Source organism: Bos indicus, chromosome 28 (assembly GCF_029378745.1).
Source record: "Bos indicus isolate NIAB-ARS_2022 breed Sahiwal x Tharparkar chromosome 28, NIAB-ARS_B.indTharparkar_mat_pri_1.0, whole genome shotgun sequence".
NCBI lineage: Eukaryota > Metazoa > Chordata > Mammalia > Artiodactyla > Bovidae > Bos > Bos indicus.
In genome coordinates this window covers 23,054,524-23,077,443 of record NC_091787.1, presented here as the reverse complement: position 1 = coordinate 23,077,443, position 22,920 = coordinate 23,054,524, and the positions used below count along the sequence as shown (strand labels likewise).

The window sequence follows — 22,920 nt, the reverse complement described above, 5'->3', positions numbered from 1 at the left end:
TAAGAAACGAGTTGCCAGTCCAGGTTCAATGCATGATACTGGATGCTTGGGGCTAGTGCACTGGGACGACCCAGAGGGATGGTATGGGGAGGGAGGAGGGAGGTGGGTTCAGGATGGAGAACACATGTATACCTGTGGCAGATTCATTTTGATATTTGGCAAAAATAATACAATTATGTAAAGTTTTAAAATAAAATAAAATTAAAAATTATGTGTAATGCTGAAGACTTTCATACATATGGAAACATTAAAATGTATATTTTAAAAATATAAAATGACTCATCCTAAGGTCATAGTTTACTCTTTACTAAGCACTTCATTCTTTATTTAACACCTGGTTCTTGTAACAGTTCCTGAGAGACCATCTTAGAATTTTCTGAAAGATATAGTTTGAAATCAAAGCAGTGTTTTGTCCAACAGATCTGATTTATTTTTAGTCATTATTTAATTTGAAATCTCAAATCATATGAAAAAGAATTTTTTTTTCCTCTTTTATCAAAAGAAGGCATGAGTTTGAAAAAAGCCAAGAAATATTGTCTTGTCTGGAATTCAGGAGTTTTTTAAAATCCAAAGAGAAACATATTGCTTAGGAATTATTTCTAGATGAGTAATTGTCTCAAAACTATGATTCAGGATACACAGGAGAAAGGGACAACAGAGGATGAGATGGTTGGATAGCATCACCAACTCAATGGGCATGAGTTTGAGTAAACTCTGGGAGTTGGTGATGCACAGGGAAGCCTGGTGTGCTGCAGTCCTTGGGGTCACAAAGAATCAGACACAACTGAGTGACTGAACTGAACTGAACTGAGGATACACATAAGGTCAATCCTTTGTTGCCTTAGAATATGCAACAAGTGATGTAGATAATTACTTCCCAATTAAAACCACAGTAGTTGTAAAGATGTGAAATATAATAATGATTAGAAATTTCAAGTCTCTGGACTTCTGCTGGAATTCTAATTTTACTAAAAGCAGAATGTGTGTGAAATTCTTGCTTGCTTTGCCAATGATTTCATCTGTAAGAATATTTAAGAAATAGTAAGGTGACTGCTTCTTTAGATTTAATGCTGATTAACAAATTAAAACTGGCTGAAGTACAATCTAGAGGACCAGCAACTGAGATCTCATAACTGAGGTCAGTTTTCTCTGAGGTCCCATAGGCAACAGAACTGTGCAATAGGCCTCTGAAGTGGCTGAATCACTTACATTCTCCTCAGTAGTTTGAGTTTTCGTTTCTCCATATTGTAGATAACACTTGATGCTGTTACTTTTGAAATGTCTTTTGAATCTGAATAGTATTCAGTATATCTCATTGGTTTCAATTTATGCTTTTTCATGATTACTCAAGAAAACACTTAAAGAAACAGTTATTAACCATTTGGCTTTAGAAGTCTGAATTGCTTAAACCCTTTGACGATTTTTAATTGCTTGTTTTTATTGCACTGCTTAGATTTATTAAAAAATATCTTCTGTTGACTGTGGCTTTTCCTTTAACTTTGAATATAGTATTTTAATCCTAAAGTATTTTAAGAACTATAATATGAACATATGATTCATCTTTTAATTTTTTAATTAGACATTTGAGCATCTACTCTGTGCCATGGTATGTTGGTTTGGGCTTTGTCAAGAAATTCTTCCAACAAAAGGGTTACATAGTCCCCATATTTTCTTTTTAAAATAGTAAATACTGTTATTTAACATTTAAATCTTTATTTTATCTGAAATTTATTTTTATGTCTAACAGGAGGTTGAATCTATTTTTTTAAACAGTGGTAACCACTGGGCTATCATCCTGTATTAAAAAGTTGATCCTTTACCAATTATACTTTATTTTTTAGATTCCATATATAAGTGAAATCATGTGATACTTACCTTACTCTGTTTGACTTATCTCATTTAGCATATTCCTTCTAGGTCTATCAATGTTATTACAGTGGCAAGGTTTAATTAATTTTATGGCTGAGTAATATTCCATTCAGAGAAGGCAATGGCACCCCACTCCAGTACTCTTGCCTGGAAAATCCCATGGATGGAGAAGCCTGGTAGGTTGCAGTCCATAAAGTCGCTAAGAGTCGGGCACAACTGAGCGACTTCACTTTCACTTTTCACTTTCATGCATTGGAGAAGGAAATGGCAACCCCCTCCAGTCTTCTTGCCTGGAGAATCCCAGGAACAGAGAAGCCTAGTGGGCTGCCATCTATGGGGCTGCACAGAGTTGGAAACGACTGAAGCGACTTAGCAGCAGCAGCGGTGTTCCATTGTGTTTTTGTTGTATGTGTGTGTGTACAACATCTTCTTTATTCACTCATTTATTGATAAAAACTCTTAGAATGCTTTAAAATCTTGGCTATTATAAATAATGCTGCAATGAACATGAAAGTGAAAGTGAAGTTGCTCAGTTGTGTCTGACTCTTTGCTACCCTGTGGACTATAGCCCATCAGGATCCTCTGTCCATGGGATTTTCCAGGCAAGAATACTGGAGTGGGTTGCCATTTCCTTCTCCAGGGGACCTTCCTGACCAGGGATCAAACCCAGGTCTCCCTCATTGCAGGCAGAGGCTTTTACCTCTGAGCCACCAGGGAAGCCCATAGGAATACCTATATTTTTTTCATTTTTTTAACTTTTTTTAAATTAAAAAAAATTTTGGCTGTGCTATGGCTTTTGGAACCTTACTTCCTGAACCAGGGACTGACCCATGCCCTCGGCACCAGGGAATTCTCAGATATATATTTTTTAAACCAATGTTTTTGGTTTCTTTTGGGTAAAATTCCAGAAGTGGAATTGCTGGATCATTTGGTAGTTCTATTTTTAATTTTTTGAGGAACCCCCACTATTGTTTTTCACAGTGGCTACACCAATTTACATTCCCATAAATAATGCACAAGGGGTCCCTTGTCTCTACGTCCTTGCCTACACTTGTTATTACAACAGGTGAAGTAATAGCTCATGACTTCAATTTGCATTTCCCTGATGATTAGTGATACTGAGCATCTTTTCATGTGCCTGTTGGCCATCTGCATACTTCTTTGAAAAAATGTCTATTCAGGTTCTTTACCCATTTTTAATTGGGTTGTTTCTTTCTTTCTTTTTTGATGTTGAGTCTTATGAGTTCTTTGTTTGTTTTGGATGTTAAGCCCTTAGTGAGTATTTTGTTTGCAAGTATCTTCTCTCATTCAGTATGTGGCTTTTAATTTTGTTGATAGTTTCCCTAACTGCACAAAAGCTTTTGAAGTTTGATGTAGTCTCATTTGTTTATCTTTGGTTTTGTTTTCTTTACCTGAGAATACATATCCCCAGAATATTGCTAAGACTGATGTCAAAGAGCATCCTGCCTACATTTTTTTCCTAGAAGGTTTATGGTCTGGGGTCTTACCTTTAAGTCTTCAATCCATTTTGAATTTATATATGGTATGAGAAAATAGTCCAGCTTTATTCTTTTGCAAGTAGCTGTCCAGTTTTCCCAATACAACTTATTAAAGAGGGTATACTTTTCCACATTGTATATTCTTGCCTCTCCTCTTGTAGATTAATTGCCACATAAGTGTAATTTTTTTTTTCTGGGCTCTTTTCTATGTTCCACTGACTTATGTGTCTGTTTTTGTATGTTGTATGTTTGCAAGTTTCATCTGTTTTTGTACCATACTGTTTTGATTACTGTGCTTTGTAATATAGTTTGAAATCAGGAAGAATGATGCCTCTGGCTTTGTTCTTCTTTCTCAAGATTATGTTTGCTATTTGAACTCTTTTGTGTTTCCATACAAATGAATTATTTGTTCTAGTTTTATGAAAAATGCCACTGGTATTTTGGGATTAATTACGTTGAATCTGTAGATTGCCTTGGGTAGTATGGTCACGTTATCAACACTAATGCTTCTTCCAATCCGAGAACATGATTTATAAAGATATTGCAGAGGCATCTCTTTGTGTCTCCTTCAATTCCTTTATTAGTGTTTTATAGTTTTCCTAATAAGAGTCTTTTATTTCCTTAGATTTATTTCTAAATGTTTTATACTTTGTCGTGCAACTATAAATTGGATTATTCTCTTAATTTCTCTTTCTAGTTTGCTGTTAGTGCATAGAAGCACAACTGATTTCTGTATATTAATTTTATATCCTGAAACTTGATTGAATTCACTGATGAGTTACAATAGATTTTTGTAGCATCTTTAGGATTCTCCATATATTGGATCTTATTGTCTGTAAACTGTGGCAGTTTTACTTTTTGCCTTAAAATTTAGACTCTTTCATTTCCTTTTCCTGTCTGAATGCTGTGTTTATTACTTCCAACCTGTGTTTAATAAAAATGGCAAGAGTGTACATCCTTATTTTTGATCTTAGAGGAAATGTTTTTAGCTTTTCATACATTGCATATGATGTTGACTATGAGTTTTTCATATATGGCCTTTATATTTTGAGGTGCATTGCCTCTCTACCCAGTTTTTTTTTGGATTTTTTGGATCATAAATGAATGTTGAATTTTGTCAAAAACTTTTGCTACATCTATTGAGATGATCATATGACTTTTACTGTTCAATTTGTTAATGTGGTATATCACATTGATTGTTTGAAAATACTGAACCATCTTTCATCCCTGGGATAAATCCTACTTGCTCACAGAATATGATCCTTTTAATGTATTGTTGAATTTGGTTTGCTAATGTTTAGTCGAGGGTTTTTACATCTATGTTCATCAATAGCATTAGCCTATAATTTTGTGTACATGTGTCATATCCTTGTTTTTGGTGTCAGGGAGAGTTACAGTCTTAATTGTGACTTTTGGTTACATCTTGATATCTTCTAGTCAATTTTAGATGCCTTGTTTCTTTCTTTAAAGTATTACTGTTCTGCTCTGCTCTTTTATGTAACTTTAAGTATCTACTTACAAAGTTCTATAAAAATACATATTAGAATTTTTTTATTGAAATTGTTAAAATGTTTTAGATTTTAGATTATTTTAAGTAAAAGTGGCTCCTTCAAAATATTAAATATTTCCATTAATAAACATGTTTTATATATCCCCATAATCAGATCTTTTTTTTAAATGTCCTTCAGAGACTCTTTAATATTCTTTTATTATTAATTACAATAAAGTCCATGGCTATATTTTGATGGAATCCCAATTTTTCTCAATAGGCCAGAAAACTTTCCTAAAGACCAGACTCAAATATTTAATTTTCCCTTTACATCTCCACATTTATACCTAGAAGACATCTAAAACTTAAAATAGCCAAATGGAACTCCTAATAGTTGTACCCCTGCCTCATTTTGCTTTTCTTCAATCTTACTGATTTTAGTTAACAGCATGGCCTTTCACCTAGTTTCTCTGAGGAAAAACCTAGAGATTTTCTTTCTTTTTCTTTTTTTTAATGCAGTAAATATTTATTGAACATATGCTATGTGGTAGGTATCATTTATGCAGCTGGGGAGTAAACAGTAAAGAAAATATATTAGTCAAAACTCTTGTCCTAGTGAAACTCATATTTTAATTATATCTAATGGCTAGTTTTCCTATTTAATCCATTAACAAGCCCTAAAAGTTTCAACAAAAATATTTGTCTGGAATCTATATACTTTTCTTCATGTTGTTTGTCAACAGGATGAAAAATATCATAGTCTGTGCCTTATCATTTTTATCTTTGACTACAGAAATATCCTACATGGTTTCCATGCTCATACTCATGTCTTTCTAATCTACTTCCCATATAAAAACCCAATTTTAAAAATGTTTAGCATAGCAGTTGCTTTCCTTAGCCCTTTACAATAAAATGCAAAGTTCTTTTAATGAGTTATTCAGACTTACATGAAATTTCTACTGCCTAACTGTCAACTCTACTTCATATTATTTTCCTTTGCATTTGTTAGATCTCTGCACTTTGGCCTTTCTGTTTCTAGAACACAATAAGCTTTTACCACCTGAGGGAGTTCACACTTGGTAATTTCCCAGTTTGTTTTTTTCATATGGCCATATGGACAGCTTCTGTTATGTTCAATTTGTGAAAACTGGGCTCGAATATCATCTCAGACATCAGCCTCTCTAAGTTACCTATCATGTCACCATATTTATTTCTTTTAAAGTCTCTACTATAATTTGATATTATATTTTATACTATTTTGTTAGTTTTTTATTGTACACTGTCCACTTTCAAATATAAAGTTTATGAAGGCAGTGATTTATTGTTTCTTGTTCACTGCCTGTGTCCCACATACCTAAGAGAAATGCAGCATATATTGGATGCTCAATAACTATTTGTCCAATATATGGGCAGGGTTTCTAGAATATTAAGTCATTTTATATTCACAGACTAAAATAAGATTTTTTGCAACATCTTTTAGGCATATCTCTCTTTTTTTTTACAATGTAAAAAATTACCTTATAATTAGAATTGTAATTGATAAAAAATAAATCATTAAGATGGCTGATTAATGTATAGTTGCTAACCTCTACTGCTGGGCTGCAATCTGCCCTTGGCCTAGCTCATTTCAGTATTTTACTAGTGATTTGGATAAAATTTTATAATTATGGTCTTAATCTTTTTCAGTTGAAAGTTAGAAGGTAAAGGGACTATATTAGCTGAAAGAGTCTGGTCATAAAGAATTTGAATATTCAAAACATGGACTGAATATTATTATATTCAGCAAAGAGTCAGACATGACTGAGCGACTGAACTGAACTGAATACTGAATAGGTAAAATATTAAACCATATATTTTTGGCACTATAAAAGAAATCTAAAAATAAATAATGGAGTGAACATACCTTAGTAAATATTTACTCTCCAAAAGGTTAGAAATTTTAGTTGATAGTAATCTCAGTATGAATCAACAATGTGATTTAGCTGTCAGAAAAGACTAATACAACTTAACATTTTTTTTCATCAAAGAACAAGTTCTAAAATTTATTCTCTACCTCTGTACTACAAAATTATTTTTTATACTGTGTATTTTTTATATAGTATACCCTGAAATTCAGAGTTAGTGGGTCTAGGGTGCATCCCCAATTGTATGTTGTGTGTATGTATGTATATATGTTGTGTGTATGCATGTTTGTAAATGTGTATATGTGTATAAGATCCATTTTGGCAATATAACAGACAAATTTGGCCTTGGAATATGGAATGAAGCAGGGCAAAGACTAATAGAGTTTTGCCAAGAAAATGCACTGGTCATAACAAACACCGTCTTCCAGCAACACAAGAGAAGACTCTATACATGGACATCACCAGATGGTCAACACCGAAATCAGATTGATTATATTCTTTGCAGCCAAAGGTGGAGAAGCTCTATACAGTCAGCAAAAACAAGACCAGGAGCTGACTGTGGCTCAGACCATGAACTCCTTATTTCCAAATTCAGACTTAAATTGAAGAAAGTAGGGAAAACCACTAGACCATTCAGGTATGACCTAAATCAAATCCCTTATAATTATACAGTGGAAGTGAGAAATAGATTTAAGGGCCTAGATCTGATAGATAGAGTGTCTGATGAACTATGGAATGACGTTCGTGACACTGTACAGAAGACAGGGATCAAGAACATTCTCATAGAAAAGAAATGCAAAAAAGCAAAATGGCTGTCTGAGGAGGCCTTACAAATAGTTGTGAAAAGAAGAGAAGCGAAAAGCAAAGGAGAAAAGGAAAGATATAAACATCTGAATGCAGAGTTCCAAAGAATAGCAAGAAGAGATAAGAAAGCCTTCTTCAGTGATCAATGCAAAGAAATAGAAGAAAACAACAGAATGGGAAAGACTAGGGATCTCTTCAAGAAAATCAGAGATACGAAAGGAACATTTCATGCAAAGATGAGCTAGATAAAGGACAGAAATGGTATGGACCTAACAGAAGCAGAAGATATTAAGAAGAGGTGGCAAGAATACACAGAAGAACTGTAAAAAAAAGATCTTCACGACCCAGATAATCATGATGGTGTGATCACTGACCTAGAGCCAGACATCCTGGAATGTGAAGTCAAGTGGGCCTTAGAAAGCATCACTAAGAACAAAGCTAGTGGAGGTGATGGAATTCCAGTTGAGCTATTCCAAATCCTGAAAGATGATGCTGTGAAAGTGTTGCACTCAATATGCCAGCATTTGGAAAACTCAGCAGAGGCCACAGGACTGGAAAAGGTCAGTTTTCATTCCAATCCCAAAGAAAGGCAATGCCAAAGAATGCTCAAACTACCGCACAATTGCACTCATCTCACACACTAGTAAAGTAATGCTCAAAATTCTCCAAGCCAGGCTTCAGCAATATGTGAACCGTGAACTTTCTTATGTTCAAGCTGGTTTTAGAAAAGGCAGAGGAACCAGAGATCAAATTGCCAACATCCACTGGATCATAGAAAAAGCAAGAGAGTTCTAGAAAAACATCTATTTCTGCTTTGTTGACTCTGCCAAAGCCTTTGACTATGTGGATCACAATAAACTGTGGAAAATTTTTCAAGAGATGGGAATACCAGACCACCTGATCTGCCTCTTGAGAAATTTGTATGCAGGTCAGGAAGCAACAATTAGAACTGGACATGAAACAGCAGACTGGTTCCAAATAGGAAAAGGAGTTCGTCAAGGCTGTATATTGTCACCCTGTTTATTTAACTTATATGCAGGGTACATCATCAGAAACGCTGGACTGGAAGAAACACAAACTGGAATCAAGATTGCCGGGAGAAATATCAATAACCTCAGATATGCAGATGACACCACCCTTATGGCATAAAGTCAAGAGGAACTCAAAAGCCTCTTGATGAAAGTGAAAGAGGAGAGTGAAAAAGTTGGCTTAAAGCTCAACATTCAGAAAACGAAGATCATGGCATCCGGTCCCACCACTTCATAGGAAATAGATGGGGAAACAGTGGAAACATTGTCAGACTTTATTTATGGGGGCTCCAAAATCACTACACATGGTGACTGCAGCCATGAAATTAAAAAAGACGCTTACTCCTTGGAAGGAAAGTTATGACCAACCTAGATAGCATATTCAAAAGCAGAGACATTACTTGGCCAACAAAGGTTCATCGAGTCAAGGCTATGGTTTTTCCAGTGGTCATGTATGGATGTGAGAGTTGGACTGTGAAGAAGGCTGAGGACTGAAGAATTGATGCTTTTGAGCTGTGGTGTTGGAGAAGACTCTTGAGAGTCCCTTGGACTGCAAGGAGATCCAACCAGTCCATTCTGAAGGTGATCAGCCCGGGATTTCTTTGGAAGGAATGATGCTAAAGCTGAAGTCCAGTACTTTGGCCACCTCATGAGAAGAGTTGATTAATTGGAAAAGACCCTGGTGCTGGGAGGGATTAGGGGCAGGAGGAGAAGGGGATGACAGGATGAGATGGCTGGATGGCATCACTGACTCGATAGACGTGAGTCTGGGTGAACTCCGGGAGTTGGTGATGGACAGGGAGGCCTGGCGTGCTGCGATTCATGGGGTTGCAAAGAGTCGGACATGACTGAGCGACCGATCTGACCTGATCTGATCTGATTGAAATAAAATATGCATATACATTTAGGTTCATTAATTCCACTTCTTGAAATTTATAGTACAGACACATGAGTGCACATGCACAAAAGTCTAAGCAAGTTCTTTTTTATGTTTTTTTTTCCTTTATTTATTTTTTTTATTTAATTTTATTTTTAAACTTTACAATATTGTATTAGTTTTGCCAAATATTGAAATGAGTCTGCCACAGGTATACATGTGTTCCCCATCCTGAACCCTCCTCCCTCCTCCCTCCCTATACCATCCCTCTGGGTTGTCCCAGTGCACCAGCCCCAAGCATCCAGTATCGTGCATCAAACCTGGACTGGCGACTCGTTTCATACATGATATTTTACATGTTTCAATGCCATTCTCCCAAATCTTCCCACCCTCTCCCTCTCCCAGAGTCCATAAGACTCTTCTATACATCAGTGTCTCTTTTGCTGTCTCGTACACAGGGTTATTGTTACCATCTTTCTAAATTCCATATATATGCGTTAGTATACTGTATTGGTGTTTTTCTTTCTGGCTTACTTCACTCTGTATAATAGGCTCCAGTTTCATCCACCTCATTAGAACTGATTCAAATGTATTCTTTTTAATGGCTGAGTAATACTCCATTGTGTATATGTACCATAGCTTTCTTATCCATTCATCTGCTGATGGACATCTAGTTACTTCCATGTCCTGGCTATTATAAACAGTGCTGTGATGAACATTGGGGTACACATGTCTCTTTCCCTTCTGGTTTCCTCAGTGTGTTAAATTTGACATAGAATATTAACTTTGGGTGCATTAATGGTGATTGGATATTTTTGTATATTATGAAATGATCACTGCAATAAATCTAGCTGCCATCTATCACCATACAGAGTTGTTACAATGTTATTGACTACATTATATCAGTTCAGTCACTCAGTCGTGTCCGACTCTTTGCGACCCCATGAACTGCAGCACTATATGACGTATCCCTGTGACTTATTTATTTTTGTGTCTGGATATTTGTACCTCTTAATCCCCTTCACCTATTTTGCCTATCCCCCCATCCCTACCACTCTGGCACACCAGTTTGTTATGAGCAAGGTTTATTTGTTTGTTATGAGCAAAGTTTGTTATCTGCAATGACAAAGCTAGAGCCAACCTAAATATCTGTTAGTGGAGAATGTTAAAAGTTGTTTAAAGTAATGTCAGCTCAATATGTATTTTAGTATGGAAGATACCCAAGATAACCAAGAAAAAGGTACATTTCCGATGAGTATCCTATTTCCCACTTATGTGAAAAAAAGAAGATTGAGCCATATGTTTATGTACTTGTAGGACATTTTTCAAAAGGTTCTCATGAAAATTTTAATAGTGTTTACTTCCAAGAAGTGAGACTAGAGATATAGAACAGGAGGAATACTTTCACATTTCACTTTATTTCTTTAAGGATTCTAAGTTTTTAACTAGAAATAGGTATTTTATTAATTTTGAAGGAAAACCTAACCTACTTTTAATATTCAGTTCAGTTCAGTTGCTCAGTCTTATCCAAATTTTTGTGACCCCATGGACTGCAGCACACCAGGCTTCCCTGTCCTTTACCAAGTCTCGAGCTTGCTCAAACTCATGTCCATTGAGTCGCTGATGCCATCCAACCATCTCATTCTCTGTTGTCACTTTCTCCTCCCTCCTTTAATCTTTCCCAGCATCAGGGTCTTTTCCAATGAGTCAGTTCTTCACATTAGGTGGCTAAAGTATTAGAGTTTCAGCTTTAGCCTTAGTCCTTCCAATGAACATTCAGGACTAATTTCCTTTTAAAATTAGACTAATTTTGGAATAAGTCAGGTTGAGAAAACACAGGGCAAAAGGAGCTGATGATGGGGCTACATTTAGTTCCTGTTTGCTAAATACCATTGAATTCACCTAGGTCTCAGTGAATTGGATCATGTTGGTTTTTACTGTGTCTAGAGAACTACAACTGTAATATTTTGCCCATTTACAGATGTCATACTTTGAAAAGACTGTCACCTGGAGGAAATTTAGCAGAGAATATCTGAAATGGTGACGTGACTTGAAACTATGTTGTACAAAAAACTCATAAAAGCAACAGGGAATTTTTAGCCAGGAAAAGGTTAAGACATGGAGAAACATGATCACTATCATCAAATCTTCAAAGGGCTCTGATGTGAAAGACTTGTTCTGAAGGTCCCTAAGGGGCAGAACTACAACCTATGAACATGAGCTAGAAATATAAAAATTTTGTCTCAATATAGAATGATTTTTTCTACAGTAACTGCCCTGGAAGAAATTGGACTTTGTTGAGAAGGAGGGATTTGGAGTTTCTCAATGTCACAGACATTTGAATATAAGGAGAGTGATATTTAGACAATGTAGAGGATAAGAAGTTGGCCTACAGGGCTTCTAACGGGGCTTCCCATGTGTTGCTAGTGGTAAAGAATCCTCCTGCCAATACAGGAGATGCAAGAGCCTCGGGAGTTCCATCCCTGGGTCAGGAAGATCCCCTGGAGCAGGAAAGGGCAACCTGCTCCAGTATTCTTGCCTGGAAAATCCCAAGGACAGAGGAGCCTAGCAGGTTACAGTCCATAGGGCTGTAAATAGTCGGACGTGACTGAACACACACACACACACACACACACACACACACACACACACACACACACACTTCTATTGCCCAATCTTGAGATCCTCTAATGAATCTCTCTTTATATAAAGAAGAGAAACTTAACCTGGGAACTTAACCTGGTGGAAGGATAAAACTGAAATCTTGTTCCATTTTTAACAAGTAACTTGGAAGTTTAATTTGAAAGTATATATTTTATATTTGCATATGACACAAATGTGAGAAAAATAGAATTCAAGGTTCTAAAACATGTTGATAATTTGGACTAATGTTTGAAAACTCATAAGCTAAAATTTAATAAGGGTAAATATAGAGTCAGGGCCTTAGGTTAAATAAAATCTATTGCACAAATGGATAGAAAAAAAAACATTACTTATCTAAAGCACCTGGAGCATCAGGAGTTGAAAGGGACATTTGTTATCTAGTTCAGTGAATTTCAAATACTGGTCCATCAAAAACATTTTCATGATCTATAGTGAAATGAGGTCAGTAGAGTTCAGTTTTTTCAGGTAAAATTATTCAAAATTTATGTATCTCCTATTTTGATATTCATCAAAAACATTGACACATACTATATAGGTATGTAGTATATACTTTTATATACATATACTATAGCTGACACAACCATATAAGTCAGTGGCATGACATGAGGACCATCTTATAGCTTTAAAATGGTTATGGTGCTTAGCTTGTGGAATATGATGAAATTCCCAGTGTACTTGGCACAGGAATGTCCAAGTCCAGATACTGTGTGGCTTCAGGCCTGCAGTTTAAGAGATAAATAGAAAAAGAAAGAGTTGTTTTAAGACAGAGTTGAGCTATTTTCTAATCACTGAAAGTGATCTTTAAACAGAAGTCAAGTAGGTTATTCCTTGTCAAAGATGTTGGAAAGAGAATGTTTTTTGGTTTATTGGATGTAGAGGTATTGCTGCTGCTAAGTCACTCCAGTTGTGTTTGACTCTGTGCGACCCCATAGACAGCAGCCCACCAGGCTCTGCTGTCTCTGGGATTTTAAATAAGATTTGTTAATTAGCCAAGAGCATGGTGAAAACTGTGAGTAATTTCCCCTATAGTGAATACACTTACAATTGGGCAAACTCAATCAGGTGCTTAATTTTCCAAAATCTAGTTAAGTTTTTGAAACTCTGTTCTGGTTGAATCAATATCTAATAGAGTTTTGCTATGCCTTCTTCCATTTGTCCCTTTCATCAAATGCTTCCCAGTGACCAGACAGAGCTAAAACAGTTTGTAAAGGCATCTAGTTTATTTTCAGTCATATGCTTAGGGATGTATTTCCATAAATTGCTTATTGAAAATCTATAATTACTTTTCAAAAGGGTTGCATATTCAGTTCCGTTCAGTTGCTCAGACATCTCCGACTCTTTTTAACCCCATGGACTGCAGCACTACAGGCTTCCCTGTCCATCACCAATTCCCGGAGCTTATTCAAACTCATGTCCATTGTGTCGGTGATGCCATCTAAGCATCTCATCTTCTGAGGTCCCCTTCTCCTCCTGCTTTCAATCTTTCCTAGCATCAGGGTCTTTTCCAATGAGTCGGTTCTTTGCATCAGGTGTCTAAACTATTGGAGTTTCAACTTCAGCATCAGTCCTTCCAATGAATATTCAGGACTGATTTCCTTTAGGATGGACTGGTTGGATCTCCTTGCAGTCCAAAGGACTCTCAAGAGTCTTCTCCAACACCACAGTTCAAAAGCATCAATTCTTTGGTGCTCAGCTTTCCTTATAGTCCAACTCTCACATCCATACATGACTACTGGAAAAACCATAGCTTTGACTAGTCGGACCTTTGTTGGAAAAGTAATGTCTCTGCTTTTTAATAGTCTGTGTACGTTGGTCATAGTTTTCTTCCAAGGAGCAAGCATCTTTTAATTTTATGGCTGCAGTCACCATCTGCAGTGATTTTGGAGCCCCCCCAAAATAAAGTCTCTCACTATTTCCATTGTTTCCCCATTTATTTGCCATGACATGATGGGAACAGATGCCATTATATAGTTTTCTGAATGTTGAGCTTTAAGCCAACTTTTTCACTCTCCTTTTTCACTTTCATCAAGAGGCTCTTTAGTTCTTCTTCACTTTCTGCCATAAGGGTGGTGTCATCTGTATATCTGAGGTTATTGATGATTTCTCCCGGGAATCTTGATTCCAGCTTGTGCTTTATCCAGACCAGCATTTCACATGATGTACTGTGCATATAAGTTAAATAAGCAGGGGGACATATACAGTCTTGATGTACTCCTTTCCCAATCTGGAACCAGCCTGTTCCATGTCCAGTTCTAACTGCTGCTTCTTGACCTGCATACAGATTTCTCAGGTGGCAGGTCAGGTGGTCTGGTATTCCCATCTCTTTAAGAATTTTCCATAGTTTGTTGTGATCCACACAGTCAAAAGCTTTGGCATAGTCAATAAAGGAGAAATAGATGTTTTTCTGGAACTCTCTTGCTTTTTCAATGATCTAGTGGATGTTGGCATTTTGATCTCTGATTCCTTTGCCTTTTCTAAATCCAGCATGAACATCTAGAAGTTCACAGTTCATGTACAGTTGAAGCCTCACTTGAAGAATTTAGAGCATTACTTTGCTAGTATGTGAGATGAGTGCAATTGTGTGGTAGTCTGAACATTCTTCAGCATTGCCTTTCTTTGAATTTGGAATGAAAACTGACCTTTTACAGTCCTGTGGCCACTGCTGAGTTTTCCAGATTTGCTAGCCTATTGAGTGCAGCACTTTCAACAGCTTCATCTTTCAGGATTTGAAATAGCTCAACCGGAATTCCATCAGCTCCACCAGTTTTTTTCATAGTGATGCTTCTTAAGGCCCACTTGACTTCACATTCTAGGATGTCTGGTCTAGGTGAGTGATTGCACCATCATGATTATCTGGGTTCTGAAGATCTTTTTTGTGTAGTTCTTCTGTGTATTCTTTCCACCTTTTCTTAATATCTTCTGCTTGTATTAGTTCTATACCATTTCTGTCCTTTATTGAGCCCATCTTTGCATGAAATGTTCCCTTGGTATCTCTAATTTTCTTGAAGAGATCTATAGTCTTTCCCATTCTATTGTTTTCTTCTATTTCTTTGCATTGATCACTGAGGAAGGCTTTCTTATCTCTCCTTGCTATTCTTTGGAACTCTGCATTCAAATGGGTATATCTTTCCTTTTCTCCTTTGCCTTTAACTTCTTTTATTTTCTCAGCTATTTATTAAGGGCTTGTCAGACAACCATTTGCCTTTTTTCATTTCTTTTTTGGGGGTGATCTTAATCACTGCCTCCTGTACAATGTCATGAACCTCCACCTGTAGTTCTTCAGCCACTCTATCAGATCTATTAGGTATATTGAAAAGTAGTGTGGAAGGTCGAGATTGGCTCAGACACAGAAGTCTGTGAAGGTTGAAAAGAACCAAGGACCTGGGGGAGGGTGTGCACTGAAGATCACCTGCATTTATATATAAACATGGAAATATAAAACCTCCCTAAGGGTAGGAATTTTTGATCTCCTGACATATCCTAATAGTAATGCCTGACTCATAGTAGCTACTCAGGACATATTAATGGAGTGAGTGATTACATCTGCATGAACTTATTTTGCATTGTAGACATTGGCAGGCGGATACTGAAAGCCAGCACTGTTCTTCATACTTCTTTGCTCTCTAGGTGTAAAGATTCCCAATTTCTAATCATTTCTAACCAAAGTGATAAAAGGTACCCGTATGATGCTTTGTCTGCTTGAAGTGCAAGTTATGTGAAGTAACTGGCATTATCTGTTTCTGCATGGACAGGGTTATTTTGTTATAGCAGCAGCTTGTTCTGATTAAGTTTTGATGTGTTACTGTATTTAGTACATGTTTCAGGAAGGGCATCGTGCTATCACTTTCAAGTGGAAAAGCTAGTCCTGATTTGTATGGTTTTGCTGCTGTTGTTTTTGTGATTGAGAAGCTGTCATATCTATGAAATGGAAGCACTTAATTTTCTAAATATCATGCTCTAGGGAAACATATATTTTCTTCCATTTTCTTGTAGGTGATGATGATGAATGTTTTGTTTGCAACTAAACAATATAGGACTCAAATAATCAATGTAGAATTATCATATTCTTTAAGAATCCCAGAGTGTACCTATGAGAGTTGTGACAGAACTCTTGCAATTATACCTAATTTATTTCTTTTCTCTGCAGAGAACAGAAAAAGTATATAAGATTTTAGAAACCAAAAGTGACGTAAGGCTATTAAAAAGGCTAAAATGAGGCAATCATCTTTTAAAAGCTGATTATGATTGGCTTGTTGATCCTTAAGACTGCCTAGGGTGACTTCAGACTGGAAGCCTAGAATCAGTCTCTTCTCTGAAATGCTGTGAAATTTATGCAGTGAAACGTGCCTGAAAAAGCTGCATGAATACTGCTGCTTAAAGTCTGGAAATTAAGCTCTATCTTTTTGTGGTATCATAGTTCTAAATCCTGTCCTGAATACACAGTTAGCCTTTTATTCACTCCAAGGATCTCTTAATTCAACAAGTATTTGGTGACCATTTACCAGGAGCATCCAGGAAATGTGGGCAAACAAGGAGCAGAGAGTAAGGATTCATGCTTATCCACTGAAACAGCTCTCAGGAATAAGGTCTGGGTTCAACCAGGTGGGGCTTCTTCTAAGAAAATATGAGGCTATATTGTCCTGGAAGACAATACAAAAAATTATAACTGAGAAGTCATAGTCATTAAATTTTACTAGGGACATAGGGTCAAAGTTAGACAACGGTTTAAAAGTAAGTAGCCAGAACTAATAGTGATTTGAAGTGAAGACAGAGGCAATAATTTCAGAATTATTCACAAACCAGGGAGTCTGTACTGGAGCCCTCATTTACACTTATGGTGTATGCTGTAATATTAGACATGTTAGCATAAAGGATCTTTGCAAACCTCCACAATGTACTAATTATAGAGGAAAAAAAAGATGGAGCTTTACTATATTACATTTCCAATGAAAAGGGGAAATGTATTATCCAGGCAGAAACAAAGTTGTGTTAGAGAATACATGAAATGCTGTGGGAGCTAGAGATTCATGTCAGGGAATTCCAGGAGGACTCTCAGAAAAGTGACATTTTCTATAGGTCTTAAAGGATGAACAAGATTTGAACATTTGGGAAACTGTGAAAAGGGCATTCTAAGCAGAGGAGATGGAAAAGTTATAACAGAAATTGAAAAAAGTAAGTAACTGAATCTGTCTATGCCACATTGTGTCTTCACGGGAGCTCTTGGCATTTTAGGTAGAAGAATACTTTGTTGTAGGGACAGTCACTGTAATGGGGTTCTGTGTGGCAGAAAACTCAGAATCAAGGGCAGTGGGTCCACACTCATCACCTCCCCCAGTCAAGTCTTTGTGGTCACCAAAAATGCCTCCACACACTTCCAAGTGTTTTCCAGGACACATTGCCTCATGTGAGAACAAGTTGGAGGGCATAGGCCTTGGAAAAGGGAGAGTTTGGGTCCACAGTTGAAACCAAGGTTGTAGCCCTTATGGTCAAATGAAAGAATTTAGTTTTGAAATATAGTCGAGTATAGCAAATGATTACCAGTTTTGAGTAGGAGAGTGACATCATCATGGCTTTGCTTCCTAGGTATTAATCTGGAACCATATGTCAACTGAGTAGAAAAAAGTTTAGGCAGGACCAGTTGAAAGGTTATTGAATATCATATATAGAAGTAAGAATTTGAATGAGACATGAGAATACAAAATTGTAGATGGGAGAATTGTAAATGGACTGCATATATTGATCAGAAATTGAAAACAGATTTGATGATGGTGATGATGGAGGCAAAGAAGATAATTTTGATGGTTTTGGCTTCTACCTGGGAGGATGTATGTGTGCACATGTTCAGCTCTGTCATGTCCAGCTCTTTGTGACCCCATGGACTATAGTCTGCCAGGCTCTTTCAGAGGTCTGTGGGATTTTCCAGGTGAGAATACTGAAGTGAGTTGCCATTCCCTTCTCCAGGGTGTCTCCCTGATCCAGCGACCAAATCCATGTGTCCTGCATCGGTAGGTGGACTCTTTACTACTGAACCACCTGAAAAGCCTGCCTGGGAGGATAGTGGTTCTCTTAGGAGAAATTGGAAATATGAGGAAAGAGGAGTCACTCTACAGCAGGAATTAATATAAAGTGCTAGCTGAACATCCACGTAGTACTTTAAAGATATTTCAGGTATTTTCAATATAAGGTTGAGATTATAGCAACCAACACAATATAAGAACTTAAGGAATTACAGCTAACTATGATGACCATTCATATACAGGTGATGATTAGAGCCATTCATGTAGGGTTAAACTGCTATAGAGCAAGAGAAAATAAAAGGATCAAAGTCAGAACCTTAAGAAAACATATCCAGGAGAGAAGAAGAGGAACTTGAGAAAGAGTGATCAACAAAATAAAAAAGGAAATTCAGGAATGGGTGAGTTTTTAGAAGCATGGCTGGTCAATTAGGTGGACAGTGCTGCCTCATACTCCATATTATTCCAGTGGAATGAGTACTGACAAGAGCCTGGAGGGGTTGGAGATGAGGAAGTCAGCAGTGATCTTAATGAGAGAGGTTCTGGTAGATTTGTGGGGAAGGAGGAGAAAGTGGGGCTGGAAGATACATTTTTAGGTTTTTTTTTTTTTTTTCCTTAAGCATTTAAAAGTAAATGTATTCATGGAAAAAAAAATAGAAAAGGAAACCCCACTTGCAGACTTTTACTACAGAGTCTTACCATACCTTTAGCTTCCAATTAATTTTACAACATTGCTTTTCATCTCTAGAATCTACATGTAGTACATTATATTTTTAAGCACTTTTAGCAATGTTCTCTAAATTATGCTTTTATTCAGTGAGCTAAGGCTCATGGCTAAGTATTTGTTGTTGTTGCTTAGCTGCCAAGTTGTGTCTGAGTCTTTGTAATCCCATGGACTGCAGACACCAGGCTTCCATGCCCTTCACTATCTCTGGGAGTTTATTCAAACTCATGTCCATTGAGTAAGTGATGTCATCCAACCATCTCATTCTCTGTTGCCTCTTTCTCCTGTTGCCTTCAATCTTGGCCAGCATCAGAGTCTTTTCCAACCAGTTTGCTCTTCGCATCAGTTGGCCGAGTATTGGAGATTCAGATTTAGCATCAGTCTTTCCAATGAATTTTCAGGGTTGATTTTCTTTAAGATTAATTGGTTTGATCTCCTTGTAGTCCAAGGGATTCTCAAGAGTTTTCTCCAGTACCATAGTTTGAAAGCATCAATTCATTGGCTCTCAGCCTTCTTTATGGTCCAACTGTCACATCCATACATGACTACTGGAAAAACCATAGCTTTGACTATATAGATATTTGTTGGCAAACTAATGTCTTTGCCTTTTAATATGCTGTCTATGTTTGTCATAGCTTTTCTTCCAAGAAGCAAGTGTCTTTTAATTTCATGACTGCAGTCACCATCTGTGGTGATTTTGGAGCCCAAGAAAATAAAGTCTGTCACTGTTTCCATTTTTCCCCATCTCTTTGCCATGAAGTGATGGGATCAGATGCCATGACCTTCATTTTATGAATGTTGAATTTTAAGCAAGTTTTTTCACGCTCCTCTTTCACCTTTATCAATAGGTTCTTTAGTTCCTCTTCACTTTCTGCCATGAGAGTGGTGTTCATCTGCATATCTGAAGTTATTGATATTTCTCCCAGCAATCTTGATTCCAGCTTGTGTTTCATACAGCCCAGCATTCACCTGATATACTCTGTATATGTTAAATAAGCAGGTGACAGTATATAGCCTTGACGTACTCCTTTCCTGTTTTGAAACGGTCTGTTGTTCCATGTCCTGTTCTAACTGTTGCTTCTTGACCTGCATAAAGGTTTCTCAGGAGGCAGGTAAGGTGGTCTGGTATTCCCATCTCTTTAAGAATTTTCCACAGTTTGTGGTGTTCTGCAGAGTCAAAGTCTTTAGTGTAGTCAATGAAGCAGAAGTAGATGCTATTCTGGAATTTCCTTGATTTCTCTATGTAGATGAGTAGATGTTGGCAATTTGATCACTGATTTCTCTGCCTTTTCTAAATCCAGCTTGTACATCTGGAAGTTCTCAGTTCACATATTGTTGAAGCCTTACTTGAAGGATTTTGCTAGCATGGCTAAATATGAATAGGACCTATAGCAAATTTTTGGTAAATGGTAAATAAGATATTTACAGGTGATTAACATGTGATTTACAGATTCACAGGTGATTAACACTTGAACAGTGAAAGTATTAGTTGCTTAGCTGTGTCCTACTTTTTGTGACCCCTCAAGACTAGAGCCCACCTGGCTCCTCTGTCCATGGGTTTTCCCAGGCAAGAATACTGGAAGGGGTTGCTATTCACTTGGCCAGGGGATCTTCCCGACCCAGGAGTCTATCCTGGGTCTCCTGAATTGCAGGCAGATTGTTTACCAACTGAGCCACCTGAGAAGTCCCAATTAACATTTAAGTGATCTTAACTACAAAGAGTAGATAAACAGCTTCAGAACTTAAGATACTACTATGCAATTCAAAAGGTAATGTTAGTGCTAAAATAGTTGGTCACACTATTTTTAAATAACACTTTAAATACAAATCTGAAATGAATTATATCAGTACTAGATTATTTAACTATATGGGAAATATCTGTGACAGTTTCTTCCAAGAATTTTACCTTGAGGGTTAAATGAAAATTGCATGTGTGCTCAGTCACTTCAGTCAGGTTCAGTTCTTTGCAACCCTGTGGACTGTAGCCCGTCAGGCTCCTCTCTTACCTGTAATCATATGCAGGAACCTTATGCCCCAGTCATGACAATCTCACTGATCAATTGTACAAATCTAATCAACCATTCACCTACATCCTCGTATTATGACCAAGACTCCAAGTTATAGTCCTGTAACTAAAGGATTCTGAACTCCCCTTTTATGTGTTATAGTTGACAATGCCACTGACCTGATTTAGATTTAAAGGGGTTTTCTTCATTCTTTTTAAGGAAGGGTGGTCTACTCCCACAGCTACACTGAATTCAAAGCTTGGAACTCTCAGAGACTCCCAGTCTCTTGGAATACATATTGAGTAGGGCAGTGAGTCAGAGGAGGCAATGGCACCCCACTCTAGTACTCTTGCTTGGAAAGTCCCATGGACAGAGGAGCCTGGTAGGGTGCAGTCCATGTGCTCGATAAGAGTCAGGCACAACTAAGCGACTTCACTTTCACTTTTCATTTTCATGCATTGGAGAAGGAAATGGCAACCCACTCCAGTATTCTTGCCTGGAGAATCCCAGGGACAGAGGAGCCTAGTGGGCCACCGTTTATGGGGTCACACAGAGTCGGACATGACTGAAGTGACTTAGCAGCAGCAACAGCAGCAGGGCAGTGAGTGACTTAGGAAAGTCAGTTTTAAGAGAACAATGGAATAAATTTAAAAATATAAGTATACCAACAATTTTTTTTTAACTTTATAGTTCCTGTTCTAAAGCTGCCTTTGCTGACAATGTTCCATAAAATAAAATACTATTCATTTTGGGTACCCCAGGAAGAATGGGGGGAGGAGAACTAGAAACAAGATGAACAAACATACTGTTATCACCTGTGCTCAATATAAAAGGCAGTATGTAGATACCAGATCAAGGGGAGTGAAGCAGAAGTGTTCTGAGGTCTAGAAGCTATAAGATCATCATTCCATAAGGTAGAATGAACAAAGCTGGGGAATTTAAAATAGTCAAATGGTGTTTCTAGTAAGTAGCAAGATATTAATGATGCATTAAGTAGTTTATATTTTTAAAAGTAGAAAACAGTCACTCTGCTTTTACTGTAATAAAATCCTACTCTTCATCTAATGAAATCAATGTGAGTTAAAAATTTCACAAAATAAACATACCTTTTTTTTTTTCAATCTCTGCTCGTTGGAAGCTGTAAATCTGTTTTTGAAAATATACACAAGTTCTGAATATGTAACAGTTAGTAACAGAGTCCATGGAGGAAGAGATGACCATCTGTCATGCAACTGGGATATGGCAGGTGCTTTCCCAGGGTTTTCATACTTAATTCTTATAACATTCTTGTGGCATCAAATTATTGGACTAATTTTATGTATAAAGAAAAAGAAATTCAGAGATGTTAAATAAGTTACCCAAGGTTAAGGAATCAAAAAATAAATGCTATAGAATTTGGATACTAATATTCATCTTGGTTTTACAGGAATTGTTTCAACAGAACTTTTACCTATTCATATTTGTGTAATTCTCCAAATAACATAGACTTTTTTTTTTTCTGTTCTTCTTGATGTAAAAAAGATAAAGAAAATTTACCAGGAATCTTTACTTTGAATCTGTAATGTAGTTTAACCCTCATGTATTTAAGGTGTGCTATCTAAGAACTCTTCCTAGGTGGCTCTGGTAAAGAATATTCCTGCCAATGCAGGAGACACAGGAGATGCAGCTTTGATTCCTGGGTTAGGAAGATCCCCTGGAGAAGGAAATGGCAACCCACTACAGTATTTTTGCCTGGGAAATGCCATGGACAGAGGAACCTGGCAGGCTACAGTTCATAGGGTCACAAAGAGTCAGACATGACTAAGCAGCATGCATTTCACAATTTTTACTTGACTTCTTCACAAAGAATAGCAATGCTATTTGATATTTACATATCACTTTGTTATTTAAATAGGCTTTGTAGTTCCTTTAAACTATCACACTGAGTAAGGTTCAGTCCCAGAAAGGCTGAGTGGTCTCTATAAAATTACACAGCGCACTGGGGTTAGAGGTTCAGTTCAGTTCAGTCACTCAGTCATGTCCAACTGTTTGCGACACCATGG

General features: G+C 37.0%; 1 protein-coding gene across 8 annotated transcripts in view; it reads left to right on the top strand.

Moving 5' to 3' along the window:
* CTNNA3 (catenin alpha 3) overlaps positions 1-22,920 on the top strand; it is a 1,976,430-nt gene that overhangs the window by 1,235,444 nt on the left and 718,066 nt on the right. The window lies entirely within an intron of this gene.